At 33.1% G+C, this 16,995-nt stretch overlaps 1 pseudogene; it reads left to right on the forward strand.

Moving 5' to 3' along the window:
* The first annotated feature begins 417 nt into the window (after positions 1–417).
* Positions 418–990, forward strand: LOC149562678 (plasma membrane ATPase 1 pseudogene; annotated as a pseudogene).
* Positions 991–16,995: the final 16,005 nt, after the last annotated feature.

Raw genomic sequence — 16,995 nt, forward strand, 5'->3', positions numbered from 1 at the left:
AAATGACTAGTTATATCATCTACTGCAAGGATTCCCATACACATCATCCCAGCCTACAACATGTAATTCTATAGTAACCAAGATATTTCACATGAGGAAAGATTATTTCAAAGCTAATACCAACAAGAATGACTTGGTGCTATATCTTCTTTATATAATTATCACACACTAATGGCAGCCTTTAAATGATCAACAAAGAAGTTGTTGATTTGGAAAACATACCCATTGAGGAGGTGTTTGAAAATCTTAGATGTACCAGCGCAGGTTTGGCCTCTAGTGAAGTGGATGAGTGATTGAAGATATTTGGATATAACAAGCTCGAAGAAAAAAAGAAAGAAAAAAGAGAAAATTAAGATTCTCAAGTTTCTTGGCTTTGTGTGGAATCCCTCATCATGGGTTATGGAAGCTACGGAAATTATGGCCATTGCCTTGGCAAATGGAGGAGGGAAGCCTCCTAATTGGCAAGATTTCGTTGGTATCATAACATTGCTCATCATCAACTCCACTATAAGTTTTATTGAAGAGAATAATACTAGTAATGCAATTGCATCACTAATGGCCCGGTTGGCTCCAAAAGAAAAGGTTTTAAGAGATGGTCATTGGAGTGAAGAAGATGTTGCATGTCTAGTTCTTGGAGACATAGTTAGCATTAAACTTGGAGACATTGTTCCTGCAGATGCTCGACTGCTTGAAGGAGACCCTTTAAAGATTGACCAGTCTACACTAACTAGAGAATCATTGCCTGTGACTAAGAATCTCAGCGATGGGATTTACTTTGGATCAACTTGCAAGCAAGACAAAATTGAAATTTTGGTTATAGCTACTGCAGGCATGATAATTGAAATTATAGTTCAATATCCATCTCAGTGTCAGCCATATAGACCTAGAATTAATAATCTATTAGTACTTCTAATTGGTGGGATTCCAATTGCAATGCCCACTATTCTTTCCATAACTATGGCCATTGGTTCACATCACCTTTCTCAGTAGACTGCTATTACGAAAAGGATGATTGTTATTGAGAAAACGGTTGAGATGGATGTCCTTTGCAATGATAAAACTGGAACATTAACACTTAACAAGCTTACTTTGGACAAGAACCTAATTGAGGTATTTGCAAAAGGAGATCAATAAAAATTTATTATTCAATCTTCCTCTCAAAAGATGTGAGGTCTAAGTTTCATATCATAGTTGGTTAATTTTGTAGAGGTTAATTAACTGCTCCAAAATCACGTATTTTGGAAGTAGTTATTAACCACAGAGAAGTAGTTATTAACCACGGAGGAGTAGTTCTCAACCTTGATGCCTATAAAAGGAATCCTATTGGCTTTATAAAGGGACTTTTTGGACTTTAGAAAAAGGGAACACTATGCTAAAATTTTGATCAGAAGACAATATTTGGAAAGTGTGTACAAATTGTGTCTTTGTAATAATAAAAAAAATTCCTCTCAAGTTCTTGGTGCAAGAAAATAAAGGAATGTACAATTTGAGTTCTCTTCTTTCAAATCTAAATTGTTAGAAATATTGATTCTCTTTGTAGTGAGCATTTTCATGGTATTATGCAGATGTTTATGAATCTTTGGATCAATATTGTGCTAGTGATAATTCTCAAGCATAGATCTTGATTGTTATAATTAGCAGTTTAAGCTAGTCCAAGAAAGCTTTGAAGTCGTCTAGTGCATTCATCATCAATGGCTTACTATTGATCTTTTAAAGTTTAATTTCACTTTTATTTGAAAATCTTCAAAATTACATCATAGGAGGGAGTTGCTCCTCTAAACACGGAGGAAGGCCACATAACAAGGGCCTATCGAACTGTCGTGAATAGTTTGTTATAGACACTCCATTGGGCCATTTTTACAGTGACAAATCTGTTTAGCAACATATTTATATAAATTTGTAAAAAAAATATCAAAGAATATTTGAGATCTTTAGAAGATAAAAAAATTTACCCTAAAAATAAAGCATTTTTAGAATCAAAATGACTAGGAGTCATGCAAAGAGATAAGCATACCAACTAAGAACATGTCCACCTAGAGTGGATTATTCCCCATTATGAATGAATGTACATGCAACAATGAGAGGATAAGAATGTAAAGGCGTATCTCATAAAGAGATGTAGTAGACAACATGTGCTCAATCAGAGTGCAAACTATTGTGTTGTCTACATGACAACTCATATGAATATGCAAACTCCTAGGTGTCTACATGACAACTAATATGAAAATGCATTAACCTAAGTAAACTTAACTGTAAATTGTAAATACTTATTTACACCAACGCGCCCCACGCCCCCCGCCGCCCCCCCCCCCCCCCCCCCCCCCCCGAAGTGTAACTTAGGAGAATGTACTTAAGCTAACAAAAGATAGATAATAATGCAAGATGGGTCTCAGCTACTAGGCCATGTTAGGTGCCCATGTACAATATGAAAGTGCAAAAGATACGCAATGAAATCTCTCATAAAGTGGAGAAAGATGGAAAATTGCATGGGAAAAACACCCCTCTAAAAAGAGAGATAAGTACAATAAAAGAAAATGAGAGAGAAGAAGACCTCATGTGAGGAAAAGATCCCCCCAATAAGAGAGAAGAAGTGGAAGAGAGACCAAGTAGCCGCCCCTCAATTTAGAATGTACACCTATGGTAGATGCTTGAGGCTCAATGTAGAAACTCCTCCATGAGTGTAGAAAAACATTATTCCTGTTAGGAAGAAACAAAACCAAAGGTGTATCAATGAAGCCTCTCTCATCTGTAGAAAGAAACCTCAAAATATATGGAATCTCTGAAACTTGCTGAAGTGTCCCCATGTCAATACTAAAATGTGCCTCCTCCAAATCATGTGTACGATGCCACTCTACTGAATAAGACAAATTAGGCTTAACTGATGATGAATGTAGAACATGTATCAAAGACTCAAATATCTCCTCTAAAGATAAATTGACCTCCTTTAACTTTTGTATCAAAGGATCTACCATCATGTCAACCTCAAAAGACTGATCAAGTAGAGAATGAAGATGAGGGTCAGAGTGTTCCCTTGCAACAACCAAAGAAGTATCATCTTCACCAAAGAGAATATGAATGTCATCAATAGTGTCTACCAAATCTGTAATGTAGGACTCCACAAACAAACCGAAAATGTCTGTCAAGTAGTCATCCCATGGAACCGAGTCTAGAAGACAATGAGTGTCTTGTTGCATTGAATCACTTGAATCCATGGCTATGTGAATACAACTATCATCAGGAACAAGAGTATATGGAATATCAATAGGAGGAGTTATAATGGATGGCTCAAGAACTTGATCACATGTGGGAAAACCCAAGTTCAAGTAGCCAAAGTTCTCCTAAAAGTATTAATTAACACTAGAAGTGTGATCAAAATCTGTTGAAGAATCATTGTCATCATCATGACCAAAGTCTAAGAAGTAGTATAGCTGAGATGTATGATGAACCACCCTTGTAGAAATGATCTATGTAGTCTCCAAGTCTTTGATAAAAACTGAATCAGGTATGAATACCACAGTCTTCCTTCTATCTCCATGAGTGAGCTGATAGATGGAAAGAAGATTGTGACTTAGGTGAGGTACACACAACACATCTTTGAAGTATCACTCCCCCTTATCAATAGTTCCTTTCCCAATCACATTCATGTAAGTATGATTACCCATCAAAATAGGTGGAGTATGACAAGGATCAAATGATGAAAACATAGACTATGAAGATGTCATATGATGAGAAGCTCCTGAATCTAGAAGCCATCTTCCTTGAATCTTGACTTGAAGTAGCTAATAAGGCTTGACCTTTTCCCATGTGATCCTTTCTTTTATCAAAATTTGAATGTGAAGAAGATGATGAAGTGGTCATTCTTGATGGTAGACTAATTTGATTCTTCTTAAGAAGATTTTTGAGTTCATCTATCTCCTTTTTATAACAATGATGTTTTTCATGTTCATTCTTTTTGCAATATGCACAAGAAAGAAACTCCTTCTTGGATGACTTTCCCTTATTTTTGTTGTCGTCTTGTGGTGAGAAGGTTGAGTATTCTTTCTCTTGTTATGAATTTTGTTTCCATGATTTATGCTTCTTATTAGACCATTTTCCTTGATTCCCTGTACTAGCCACCAATGCTTTGGACTTTGAAGACTTGAGAATCTCCATGCTCATCAAATTTTATTGTTCTACCATCAACATCTCTATGAAGGAATTAAATGAAGGCATGGTGTAGGAAGAACCCAAGGTCAACTTATGAGTGTTGAAGCTCGAAATAAATGATGCATACTCCAGAGGAAGTTTTCTCATCAAATTATAGATCAATTTTTCATCCTCTATGGTAATTCCACAATCCTTAACCATTGACCTTAGCTCATGTGCCTTGTTGATATAGTCTTGAATTGTTTCAAACTCCTTTGGATCTAATGACATGAGATTTTCATCAAGTTCAAAACCCCTAGCTTTGTCTACTTTTGCACACAAGCTAGCAAACTTATCCCATGCTTCCTTTACTATTTTACAATTATCAATATGGAAGATAAGATCTTCATGTACATACTTCCTCAAAGTACCAATAACAACCTTATTGTTATGATTCCATTCATTTAGGTTATCGAGATTAGATGGTGCAACCATGGTTCCATCAACATAATCAATTAAACCTTTTTCCATCATTTTACTTCATGCTCTAATTTTCCATGTAGCATAATTATGTGGAGATAAAAGTGGAAACCTAGGAAAACCCATGATGTAAAATAAAAGAACACAAGAGAAAGAGAGGTGCAAACACTCACGACACCCCCCCCCCCCCCCCCCGCCCCCCCCAAATCACTCAATTAAAGAACCCCCAAAATAGATGATTTTGGCACTTTATACTTAGTTTGTATACAACTACCACTTGTCAAGATGAACCAAAGTGGACTTCTAATTTTGATGGTTACAGCAACAAATATGAATCTATATCAGACTCAACAAGATAAGACACAAGACCTCTCAAGGATCTAATTAATTACAAGTGCCAAAATAGGCCAAAAATGACCAAATGTTGAATGTACTATGTCTACTCAGAATTACTCCAAACTGATACCAAATCTGAAAAGTAGACAAAAAAATCATACACTTTCAAAAAAAATAGCACTTGAATATGTGTCTAGATGAGCCTGAACTAAGCCTTTGAAGTTGCAAAAATTGGGATTTGTGGTTTTTAAAAAAATTCAAGAATAGGGATTGTAAATAACCTACAGCAATGTGTAGATCATGAAATTCTACCCCAAAATGAAAAAAAATTCTCAAAAAAAGGAGTCTGTATAAGGGAGATATCGTTGTTTGAAAATCACCTCCATAATTATTTTTCCCGAATTGCCCTCATTTCACCTCCAAAAAAAATGACTCTATATTTTAGCTCAGATGTCCGATTTTTATGAAGCAAGAGTTGATTTAAGGGTTTTTTGACCTTCTAAATGTGACATCATCATCTAATTTGCACTAGCAAGCTCCTATTTTGACTTGCAAAAAAAATCTCTCATATTGCAATGCAATGAAACTCCTATGGCTCTAATAACATGTAAGAATTTGGTATAGCTCTAATACCATGTAAGAATTTTCTCAAGGCAAGAATGAAATGCCAAGTTCTAGAAGCTCAAGAGATAACACAAGAGAGACAAGATATGATCAAATGAGAATGGATTAATCAAATAATTGGATGAATACATCATAGAAGTGCCTTGCATATAAAGGCAATCAAGATGGCTAGGAGTCATGCAAAGAGATAAGCATACCAACTAAGCACATGTCCACCAAGAGTGCATTATCCTCCGTTGTGCATAAATGTATATTTAAAAATGGGAGGATAAGAATGTAAAGGTGTATCTCATAAAGAGACATAGTAGACAACATGTGCTCAATCGGAGTGCAAACTACTATGTTTTCTACATGACAACTCATATGAATATGCAAACTCCTAGGTGTCTACATGACAACTAATATGAAAATGCATTAACCTAAGTAAACTTAAGTAAAGTGTAAATAGTAAATACTTATCTACACCAACACATAGTAATAATTTTATCATGACCAAAATGTCCAACTCACCCTCTATTATGCTTCTCTTTGATGAGATTCTCGCTCATAGAACTCCTTGGAATGCACAATTGATTTGGTTTGAACAACATACCATCCTTGATGATGAAATCTAACCACTTGGTTTTGTCTAGAGTAATAAATTTTGTACAAGATTTCCAAGCTTTGCCAAAATCAATATCCTCTAGATCTTGAGTTCTTTGAATCCAACAACCTCAATCCACATCTCTTTTAGCAAAACAAGACTCCTTCTAAGAGTATCTTCAACCTTGTTAGAATTCTTGCTCCTATATTTCAAAACAAATGTGTAACTCTACAAAAATGTCTTTGATTCAATTTTGCCTTAACTATTCAAATATTGCAAAGCTTGATTATTAGTATATAAAAACTCCTTAGGCAAAAGATAATATTCCACTTCTTCAATGCATGAACTATAGCATAAAACACCTGGTGATAAATAAAATATTTTCTTTTGGCATCATTTAACTTATCACTAAAATAAGTAATGAGCCTATTGTCTTGACTTAAACTAAATCCAATGTATTACTACTAGGATCATAGACTACATGAGACACCTTACTAAAATCAATAAGTACTAAAATAGGTTGTTATGTAACTTTTTATTTCAATAATTCAAAAATATACTCCTTTACTCCACTTAAACTCTTTCATATCCAATCTCATTGTTCCAACCAACCTTCTATTGACACTGCTAAAACTCTTGATAAACTTTTTGTAAAAGCTAGTCAAACCATGAAAAGATCTTACCTCACTCGCACTTCTTAGAGTAGGCCATTCGAGGACAACCTTCACCTTCTCTAGTCCATTTTTAGACATTTTTATGATACTGAACCATCTTAAAATAGATACACTTGCATTTTAAGACCTTTTAGCACCCTTTCCAAAATTCTTCTCTTGGAACATGGATGGACCTATGTTAAATGTATCTTTTTATCCTTTCCCCTTCCATTTCATTCTTTTTCATCATCTCTCTTTCCTTCTAAGATGGTTTTCTACGTGTTGCTTTTCTACCCTTTTGACCATATCAGTTTGTTTCATCTGTACATCTTTTTAGGCCTTCTCGGGCCTTTTTCTCTCGAGTCTCTGGAATTAGGTTGACCCAAGTCAATGTGATCCTTTATGAGGCCCTTTTCCTCCTTTTTTGTGTCAAGGTCAACCTAGTCCAAGACTAGGTTGACCCAAGTCAACCTAATCCAAGAATAGGTTGACCCAAGTCGACCTAGTCCTTGATGAGTGTAAATTTCAAGGTCCAAAAGGCCTCAAGTTTACCAATTGATTTATTTCTCTCCACTATCATCCTATAGTTAACTCTCCACTTAATAGTCATCCTAAAGTTAATTCTCTGCTTAATAGTCATCATGCAGTTAACTCTCCACTTGACAATTGACATGCGGTTAACTCTCCATTTAACAATCAACCTTAAGTCAACCTTTAATTATTTTTCCACCAGAGAACTAGTATAAAAGGAGCATTGGGGGCTTCATTTTAACATAAATAATTCACAGGTCATCAATTCTTGAGGCATTCTAGTACTTAAGGCATTCAAGCATTCAAGCAAGAAAGTTTCTTCAATCATTCAAGTATCTTTTGTGGGCATTTCCTCTTCAAGATCTAGCATTTTGTTGGTCATCAAGGGAGGAGACATACATCAAACCATTCATTATCTTCTACATTTATGCACATTTACATCCATGGCTCCATGATGTGGTTATGGTGGATCCATTGCAATTGTGTACATATTCTACATTTTTCATACCAAATTCAAGACCTACAACATACATCACAACAAATCCTTTACATTTACATTTATCAATTACGATTAATTCCTTAACCTAGGGCTTGACCAAGGAAATCCATCCCCCAGCAAAACCACAAAACTCCTTTTATCTATTGATTCGTAAGTTGGGAACGAAAACGATTACTGATTGGGAACCTATTGTTGGTGATCTTTCTAGAGTAGTCACTTGCAAATCATTGGACTACGTCAACTTTGTTGCAGGACATCTTCCCACATTGACCTAGTCCTTCAATTTCAAATTCTAGGGAGATTTTTTAGTTTTTTTCCATTTGCCTTTTTATTTCAAGATCTGCAAACAAATATTCAAGTGCAATTCACATTTGTGAGTTTTGGAGAGAAAATGCATCTTCCTCTACACATTTCAAGGTGATTAATTTATATTTTATTTCCTTTCATACCTTTACCCTAGATCTACATCTTAATTGGGCTATTGTCTTTAGATAGCATCTAGATTTACATTATTCAAGCAATAAGTTCAATTATGCATTCACAATATCCTATTAAGATCCAAAGAGAGTAAATTTCCTTTAATTGTATCCCTTTTTATAATTTGAATTTAGTATTATGTCCCTTCTTCTATTGGATCCTAGCTAATTTAATTTGGATCCTAAGTGGAATCATATTTGAAAATTCCCCTCTTTCCCTCACGCACATAATTGAATAGCGTAGTGACCCCATAACATGGAGGCCTACTATTTTCATTTTACCACTAAACAAATACTACAAATCTTAGATATACTAACTCCTTTAAAAACTTCACTTCTTCAAATTAACCAACAATTTAAATTCCCTTAACTTCTCAAACACCCTACAAATATGAATTAGATGCTCCTCCATGTCTTACTAAATATCAAAATATCATCCAAATAAATTACAATGAGAATTTTATCGAATAATTCTTTCAATGCCTTATTCATTAGTCGCATAAATATGCTCGGTGCATTGGTTAGCCCAAAATATGTGACTTACGTACCACTCATATAAGCCCTCCTTTTTATTGAAGGTGGTCTTCCATTCATCTATTTCTATTTTCCAAACTTGGTGATATCTACTCATTAGATATATCTTTATAAAATATACAAATCCACTAAAATAGTCCAAAATATCATCTATCGATCCTTGGCAAGGGAAATCTATATATGATAGTGATTTTCTTAATAGCTTGAGAATGTGTACAAATCCTCCATTCTTTATTTTTCTTTGCTGCTAATATTTATGGTATATCTCATAGAGATAGACTCTCTCAAATCAATCCTTTTTGCAACAACTCTTGCACTTGTCTATTCAACTCTTTAGCTTTTGCTTGTGTCATTCTCTATACTTCCATATTTGGATAACTAACTCCTAGAATCAAGTCCATTGGATATACACAGATATATATATATATATAGGACTTAAACTAGTAAATAATTTATTAAATTATCGTGCATGAGTGATGTCAAATTAATTTATATATGAAATCTATTCATGAGTGCACATAGGGGATTATTTTGCAGTGGTTGTCGATCCTAAGAATACAAAGGGTCTGGATTACTATCTACTTAGATGCATAAAAGAAAAATATAAATTTCTAAGACTAACCATAGATGGTGATGAACACTCTTATCCAACCAATTCAGTTGTTATTAAAGGCACATATTATTAGCAAACAAAGATCAACAAAAATGGAGTTCAATTTATTGAATACGTGTGTGTCCAAAAATTTCTAAATTATAGTAACTTGGTTATATGGATAGACAATGCCAAAAAGAGAAAAATTGTAACAAAAAATGAAGGTTACATATTGAAGAAAAGGAAATACTTTTGGGGATAATAAAAGATAGGAAGGATCTAGACTATATGTACCAATAATTTAGGCCAGATTTATTTGTGTAGCTTTCTTACATTCATATGTAGAATGTAAAATTAAATTTGTTTATAGAATTAGAACTAGGAATGGATTTATATATATGTACATGATTGAATTCATTTAGCTTTGACGGCTCAATGAATTTGTTATATATATATATATATATATATATATATATATATATATATATATATATATATATATATATATATAGTGTGTGTGTGTGTGTGTGTGTGTGTGTGCACACATGTGTGTGTGTACATGATTAGTGTAATGACTATATTATTTCTTGATGACTTTGTTAGTTTGAAATGGCTTTGCATTATATTTCTATATAGAGATCTACATATATATGTACATGATTGAATCCATATGGCTTTGGCAATTCAATGGCTTTATTAAATATGTTTTATGTATATATATGTATGAATGAATGTATAAATACATATATGTATGTATGTATGTATGTATGTATGTATGCATACACACACACACACACACACACACACATACATACATACATAAATATTTTTATATGTGTATGTGTTTTTATATGTCTGTGTGTATGTGAGTGCATGATTGAATAAATGGTCCTCTATGAAATTTCTTGGTTGTGTTGTTTCAATGAGTTTTTGGTTTGTGTGTGTGAGTATTTTACCATGTGGTTTTGACATTTCTGTGATTTTATTTTATATATATATATATATATAGACACACACATGTGCATGATTGGCTCAATGGTCCCATATTACATTCCTTGATTATGTTTTTTATTAATATAAAAAAATATTTTGAAGGGGCCCCAAAACCCTGTACAACTTATCAACAAGTAGATAATCAACTAAACATAGCCAACAAGACCGATTACCAAAAGAATTGTAGCAATCCAAAATAGGTACCAAAAATGAACCACACAAAATTGGACCAAAAGAGACTAGCAGATCAAAAAAATACACAAAATAAGACCCAATCTACTCTAAGGGAAAAAATCCCTCAACTAGAAAAAAACAAGGAGAACACTAGGATTTTCTTATACCTCCCTTCTTTTAGGAGTGAAGGAAATGAGGAGAGAACTTCTTATGATATTTTCCAATAATTGGGGTCCACCCCTCCTTAACAAATACAACATCCCTCTGCAAAGCATGACAAAGAATATCAAATTTGGCAAATATAGAAGACAAGACCTAAAAAAATCCTCCAATGGAAGTACCAGCAAATGTATCAATAGAAAAATTAGTACTGACAGAACCCCAACCAAAACAACTCTTTCCATCACAAGGGAACCTGTAAGATTTCCAACAATTGTCATAAGAGATCTTGCATATAAGGCCTAGACAAAACCAACAATAATAGTACCGGTAGAGGTAAGAACAAAAAAATCAAGGCTATCAAAAACCCTACCCAAAACAATCATTGCATGCATAGGGGAACCCACAGGAACTCCTAAAACAAGGATAAAAAAGAATCAACCAAAGACTAAAACCCATCAGTAACAATAGGGAAAACAATTGAGATACTAGAATAACCTGTTGTAATAAAAACCCTACCATTGCTAGCAAACACAACAACATCTTATCCAAACAAATCAGTAGCAACAAAACTTGCTGGAATAGAAATAGAGCCAAATCTAGCAGCCACAACAACATCCAAAATATCTAAATCATTACCCATTGCAGAATCGATAGTGGGAGAAATAAGATCCCTTTTCTTATCAACAATATAATGTCTAGAAGAATCCTTCTTCTACCAAGAAGAAGCCTTTTTAGACTTAGGCTTTTGAAGACCACAATGGGTAGCCAAATTCCTAGTGTTATAGCATTTTCTACATCTAAAGAGAATCCCTTCATAGTCTAAATTTTGAATCCAGCTAATCCCATTAAGGAGCCCATCTTTGAATTTATCTAGCAACCCTTAGAAATATCCACTCAACAAGGATTATCATATAGGTGGAGTGCAAAATATTTGATGAGTCTTCATCAATCATCAAGAAATCTCCAACAACATCTCTCATAGTTTCCAACAAGTAATCAATCCAAAGATGAGGAGGAAGGTAGGGGATCCAAACCTAAATCAAAACTTAGTAAAAGATTCATAAGAGGGTGAAAAAATAAAATGTCACAATTTTACCATCAATGGGTGGTGTTGGGTCGACCAAGAAAAAGAAGATCCATAAAGGATCCTCTTTTTATCCTCAATAATGCCAAACTCAAAAATAAAAATTCCCTTTTTCATGGGGAAAATGTGGACATTACCTGATATAATAGGTTACCACTCTTTAGTTATCAATGCAAGCAAATTTAATAGACTCAACCAAAGCCGCTGAAAGTGACAAATCACAACATGAACTAAAAGATCATTGGAATTATGGACAATGTAACTTGTCATATCCTCCTTTAGGTTGATCAAGAGAGGTCTAATAACATTAATGGGATCCTTCCCCTTTGACAGACCCAAAGTTCTAACCACAACCCTAGCTACCAAAGAAAACGTTTCACTAGACAACATAGAGCTAGCAATCTAACTCATCCTAATGCTAATATTAATCCCAAGAACAAAAAAAATTGCTCCAGAAGATGATCTAGCTACACCAAAATCAAGTAAGGGTCGAACCCTAGATTTAGCCCCAAAACTAGTGCCAAGAATAACACCATTTCTAGAAATTGTACTAGTAGCCACTACTAACAACAACCTCAATAGAAACCCTAGCAGCAGAACTCCAAACCCCTCAACAACATCCCTAACACTAAAATAGAACCAAAACCTATGCAGGACCTAAAACTAGCTATAGAAAATCATGCAAAAACACTAGATGCAGCCCCAACAGACCTCATGCCAGCATTCCCACCAACACCAGATCCAAAACTAGACCTCAAACAAGCCACATAACTAGAAGAAGACCTCGTACTAGAAACCATACCAACAACTACAGAAGCATATGCAACAACACTAGGACCAGCAACAAAACTAGTGCTAGACCCAAAATCAGCCATACTAGTTGCATCAAATCCAAAAGACCTCATGCCAAAATCAGCACCAACATCAACACTAGCACCAAAAGTCATTCGAACTAGTTTTTCCAAATTGATTCCTCGACTATGTTGTTCCAATGACTTTTTTGTTTACGTGTGTGTGTGATTCATTTGCTAAAATATAAAATTTCAACTTATACCTACACATGAAATTTTCTTTAAAAGTATTTATCTAACACCTATATGTTTCCCACATGAATACATATACATGCACATATTATTTAATTGTATAACACCACATAAAATATCTATATATTATAAACACTAATATAATTACATGTAAATGTAGATATATTAAACACATAGAAATACATATCAACAAATATAGATCTAGAAGCACATGTATCACCAATGTGAATAAGAAATGTATGAATGCACAACATACATAAATATAACATTAGTTCAATGTATCTAGAATTAAAAATACATAAATAGATATCTATATGCAAAGTAACTCATTGTTCCCTCACTACCTACACCCTCATCTAATGGTCCACCTACTCCAATGGGTCTATAAATTATAAATATTCATGAAACCCATACATTAGAATGTTTTAGAAGAGGAATAGATACTTTAATTTTAAAATATACATGTATTTATATAAATTTATAAATATTAAAAAATTAAAACACGTGATGTATTAAGATTATGTATTCAATTTTTTGAACTTTCAATAAATGAATTAACTTACCTATGTATACTCATCAATCAACTCACTAGATGCCTATAAATTTCCATATGCATATGTTGTTGCAATTTCCTATGCACACACAATATATATTTAAATTTATTTATATATTTTTTTTTAAAAAAAAATTTATATATATATGTATGTATGTATGTATGTATGTATGTATGTATAAACATGTGTGTGTGTGTGTGTGTGTGTGTACATACACACACATAGATATGTATATGTGTGTGTATGTATATACATGTATGTATGTATGTATGTATGTGTATATGTATATGTATATATGTGTATATGTATATGTATATATGTCCTATTTCTCTGTGAGAGAGAGTGTGTGTGTGTGTAGTAGAGTCTACACCTCCTCTAGAGAAGACACCTCCTACCTAGTGGATACCTATGACCTAATTTAGGACTAGATTCTCATCTCTACTTATGAATGAGGCTATATATCCTAATGTAGTATGCTTACACTCTTTTGAGTTATCCGACATTGTACATGCATTCCAATTAGGAGATTGGGTAATAAACCATTTGAATTAGTTTTCAATAAATATTTAGTTATATATGTATTTATGTATGTGGATATATATACATATATACATACACACACACATATATAGATATACACATGCACATACATATATATGTGTGTGTGTATGTATGTATGTATATATATATGTATATGAATATGTATGTGTATATGTATTTGTATATGTATATGTATATGTATATGTATATGTATATATGTATATGTATATGTATGTATATATGTATATGTATATGTATGTATATGTATATGTATATGTATATGTATATGTATATGTATATGTATATGTATATGTATATGTATGTGTATATGTATGTGTGTATATATATATGTATATATATCCACATACATATATACATACATACATATACAACTTTAAAAAAATTGAAAATTAATTCAAATGGTTTATTACCTGACCTCCTAATTGGAATGCACATACAATGTTAGATAACTCAAAAGAGTGTAAACATACTACATTAGGATCAATAGCCTCATTCAAAAGTAGAGATGAGAATCTAGTCCTAAATCAAGAGGTCATAGGTATCCACTGGGTAGGAGGTATCTTCTCTAGAGGAGGTGTAGACTCTACTACACACACACTCTCGGAGAAATAGGACATATCAAATGTCCTCCTATCGAAAACTACCTACTCCTACATCTTCATGTCCTTGACTACTAATAATGGAGGATCTCATAACCAGTCCTTGAATAAAATCAAGCATCTCGGTACAATTAACCCCATGCAACATAGTGATATCCTGATAAGCCTTAAGGATATATCTCATTATAATATGGTGTATCATGTGTATATACCTCTTATGTAGTTGTTTTATCTCATTAGGTTTAGGAAGATCATAATAAATGTAGCGATCAGAAAAAGGAAGTGATGGATCAACACCCAGAGTTCTACAAGATCATAGCATTTACGTACCAATGCAATCAAATGATAACTCACTAGTACATTTAGGGGTCATTTTCGACCAAAATTTTTGACAGTGGGCCAATTTGGCTTGTCAAATTCATTTTTTTTTAATATAATCCCAATAACATCAAAATTTTGACAATAGTTAAGTTTAACATTGAAATTTTGACATTGTCGGGGATATAAACAAAAAAGAAGTAAAACTTCATTTATTCATGTGGAAAAGTGTGGGTGGGAGGGAGGCTTCACAAAGATTTTTACAGCATCGTTGAAGGTAAGGGTTTTCAAAAAATAACTTGCAAGGCTTATCTTGTTTTAAACCAAGTTCATTTTTTCTCTATCTAGTACTCTTCTATTTTCTTGAGTGTATTCATCACATTATCTAGGAGCAAATTAGTATTTCATGATTCATGCTATCTGCAAGCCCAAATTGAAGGTTCTATCATTCATATCTTATTTACCTCACTATAAGTTGTGCTCAACTTCTCAAAAATTGGATTTTTCCATAGATTGAAAATCGCTTCAATAGGTCTATTGAGTGAAATCATACTTGATAAGGAACTAGATTTCCAATATTTCTCCACATCTTTGGTGTCTTTATAGACTGGTCATTAGAGATACCCTTAAGTGAGATACACTTGTCTTTATAGACTAGTTGTTAGAGGAACTTGATTCATTCACATAGCAACAGTCTCTACAGACTAGTCGTTAGAGATACCCTTCAATGAGATCGAATCTCTTCAACATGTAAATATTATTAGAATACATTAAAATCCCTATAGTGATTGAATAGAGTTTTGAGATGAATAATAAAACTAATGATGGTTCACCATACTCTAGGGATTGGTTATAAACTTGCACGATATTTACATGAATGACAAAATCTAATAACCTTGCAGTTGGCAAAATCTATTAGACCATGAAATTTTTTAGACCCAAGACTAGAAAAGACATAAATTTCCTTAAACAAATTGACCTTGAGGCTTGAAATGTACACTTACCATAAAACTTGAAAATTGATTCAACAAATGGAATGAGACACTATTGTACCCTTAATGTGGATTAAAATGTTCTTCCAAGGTTATTGAATAGAGCATCCCAAGAAATGAACAAACATATCAAACTCATCAAAAGGATTCATGAATTTCATTAAGGAAAAAATAAGTAGTATTTTCCCACATAGGGCCATTTGGGCTAAAGAATAGCAATCCAAACATATTTGATTAAAAAAATGATGAAATCATATATATTTCCCATTATCGATTAGGAAGAGTAAAGCCTTTCTCTCATAAATTATCAATAGTCAATACCTTATTTTGAAAGAACAACTAGTAAAATATATTTATTTAGGAATTAGAGAATTAATCCAAGCTTTAGACCAAAATGAACTCTTAAAGTCTTTAAAATTCATAGATAAAATAGAGGAAACAAAGAACTTTCCATCAAAATTGTGATTGCAAAACATATTATCATTAAGACTGGGTCTAGTAAAATAGAAATATGGATTTTAGTTAATAGGAGGAAGAACATGATTCACATCCTTAAGTATAATTCATTCATTGTTCCTCTAATAGTTTCTAACTTTAATCCCTAGTAAATTCTTGCATTTTTCTACATGATGGAAGAAGATAAGATCTTCAAAAATAGGATTATCCATAATCCAATTGTCATCCCTAAACCTTATCCTCCTTCCATTACCAAGATTCCATCTTTTTCCTTGCTTAACATGTTCTTATCTTCATGGATACTATTCTAGATCTAGTAACTATTAATCCAAACATCTAAATAGAGGTAATCCTCAAGGTTAGGAGCTGCAAAGACATACTTTTTCTTAATTAGAGAGTTTCATTCTTTTTCCTCTTCAAATATTCTCTAAATTTGTTCAGAGAAAAGAAATTTATTAATCATTTTGATAGTGGTTATGCCAATACATCCCTTCATAATTGGTTTGTAGGCATTATCCTAAGACACTAACAAAAATGAACCTTCTCCTCCGTGTCTATCCAAAGAAACTTCCCCTATATTTTTTAGTTATATTAGCACACTTAGCAAGAATAGAGAAAAGGTTCAA

This window comes from Cupressus sempervirens, chromosome 4 (genome assembly GCF_028749045.1).
Source record: "Cupressus sempervirens isolate cs-2001-9-10 chromosome 4, ASM2874904v1, whole genome shotgun sequence".
Classification (NCBI taxonomy): Eukaryota; Viridiplantae; Streptophyta; class Pinopsida; order Cupressales; family Cupressaceae; genus Cupressus; species Cupressus sempervirens.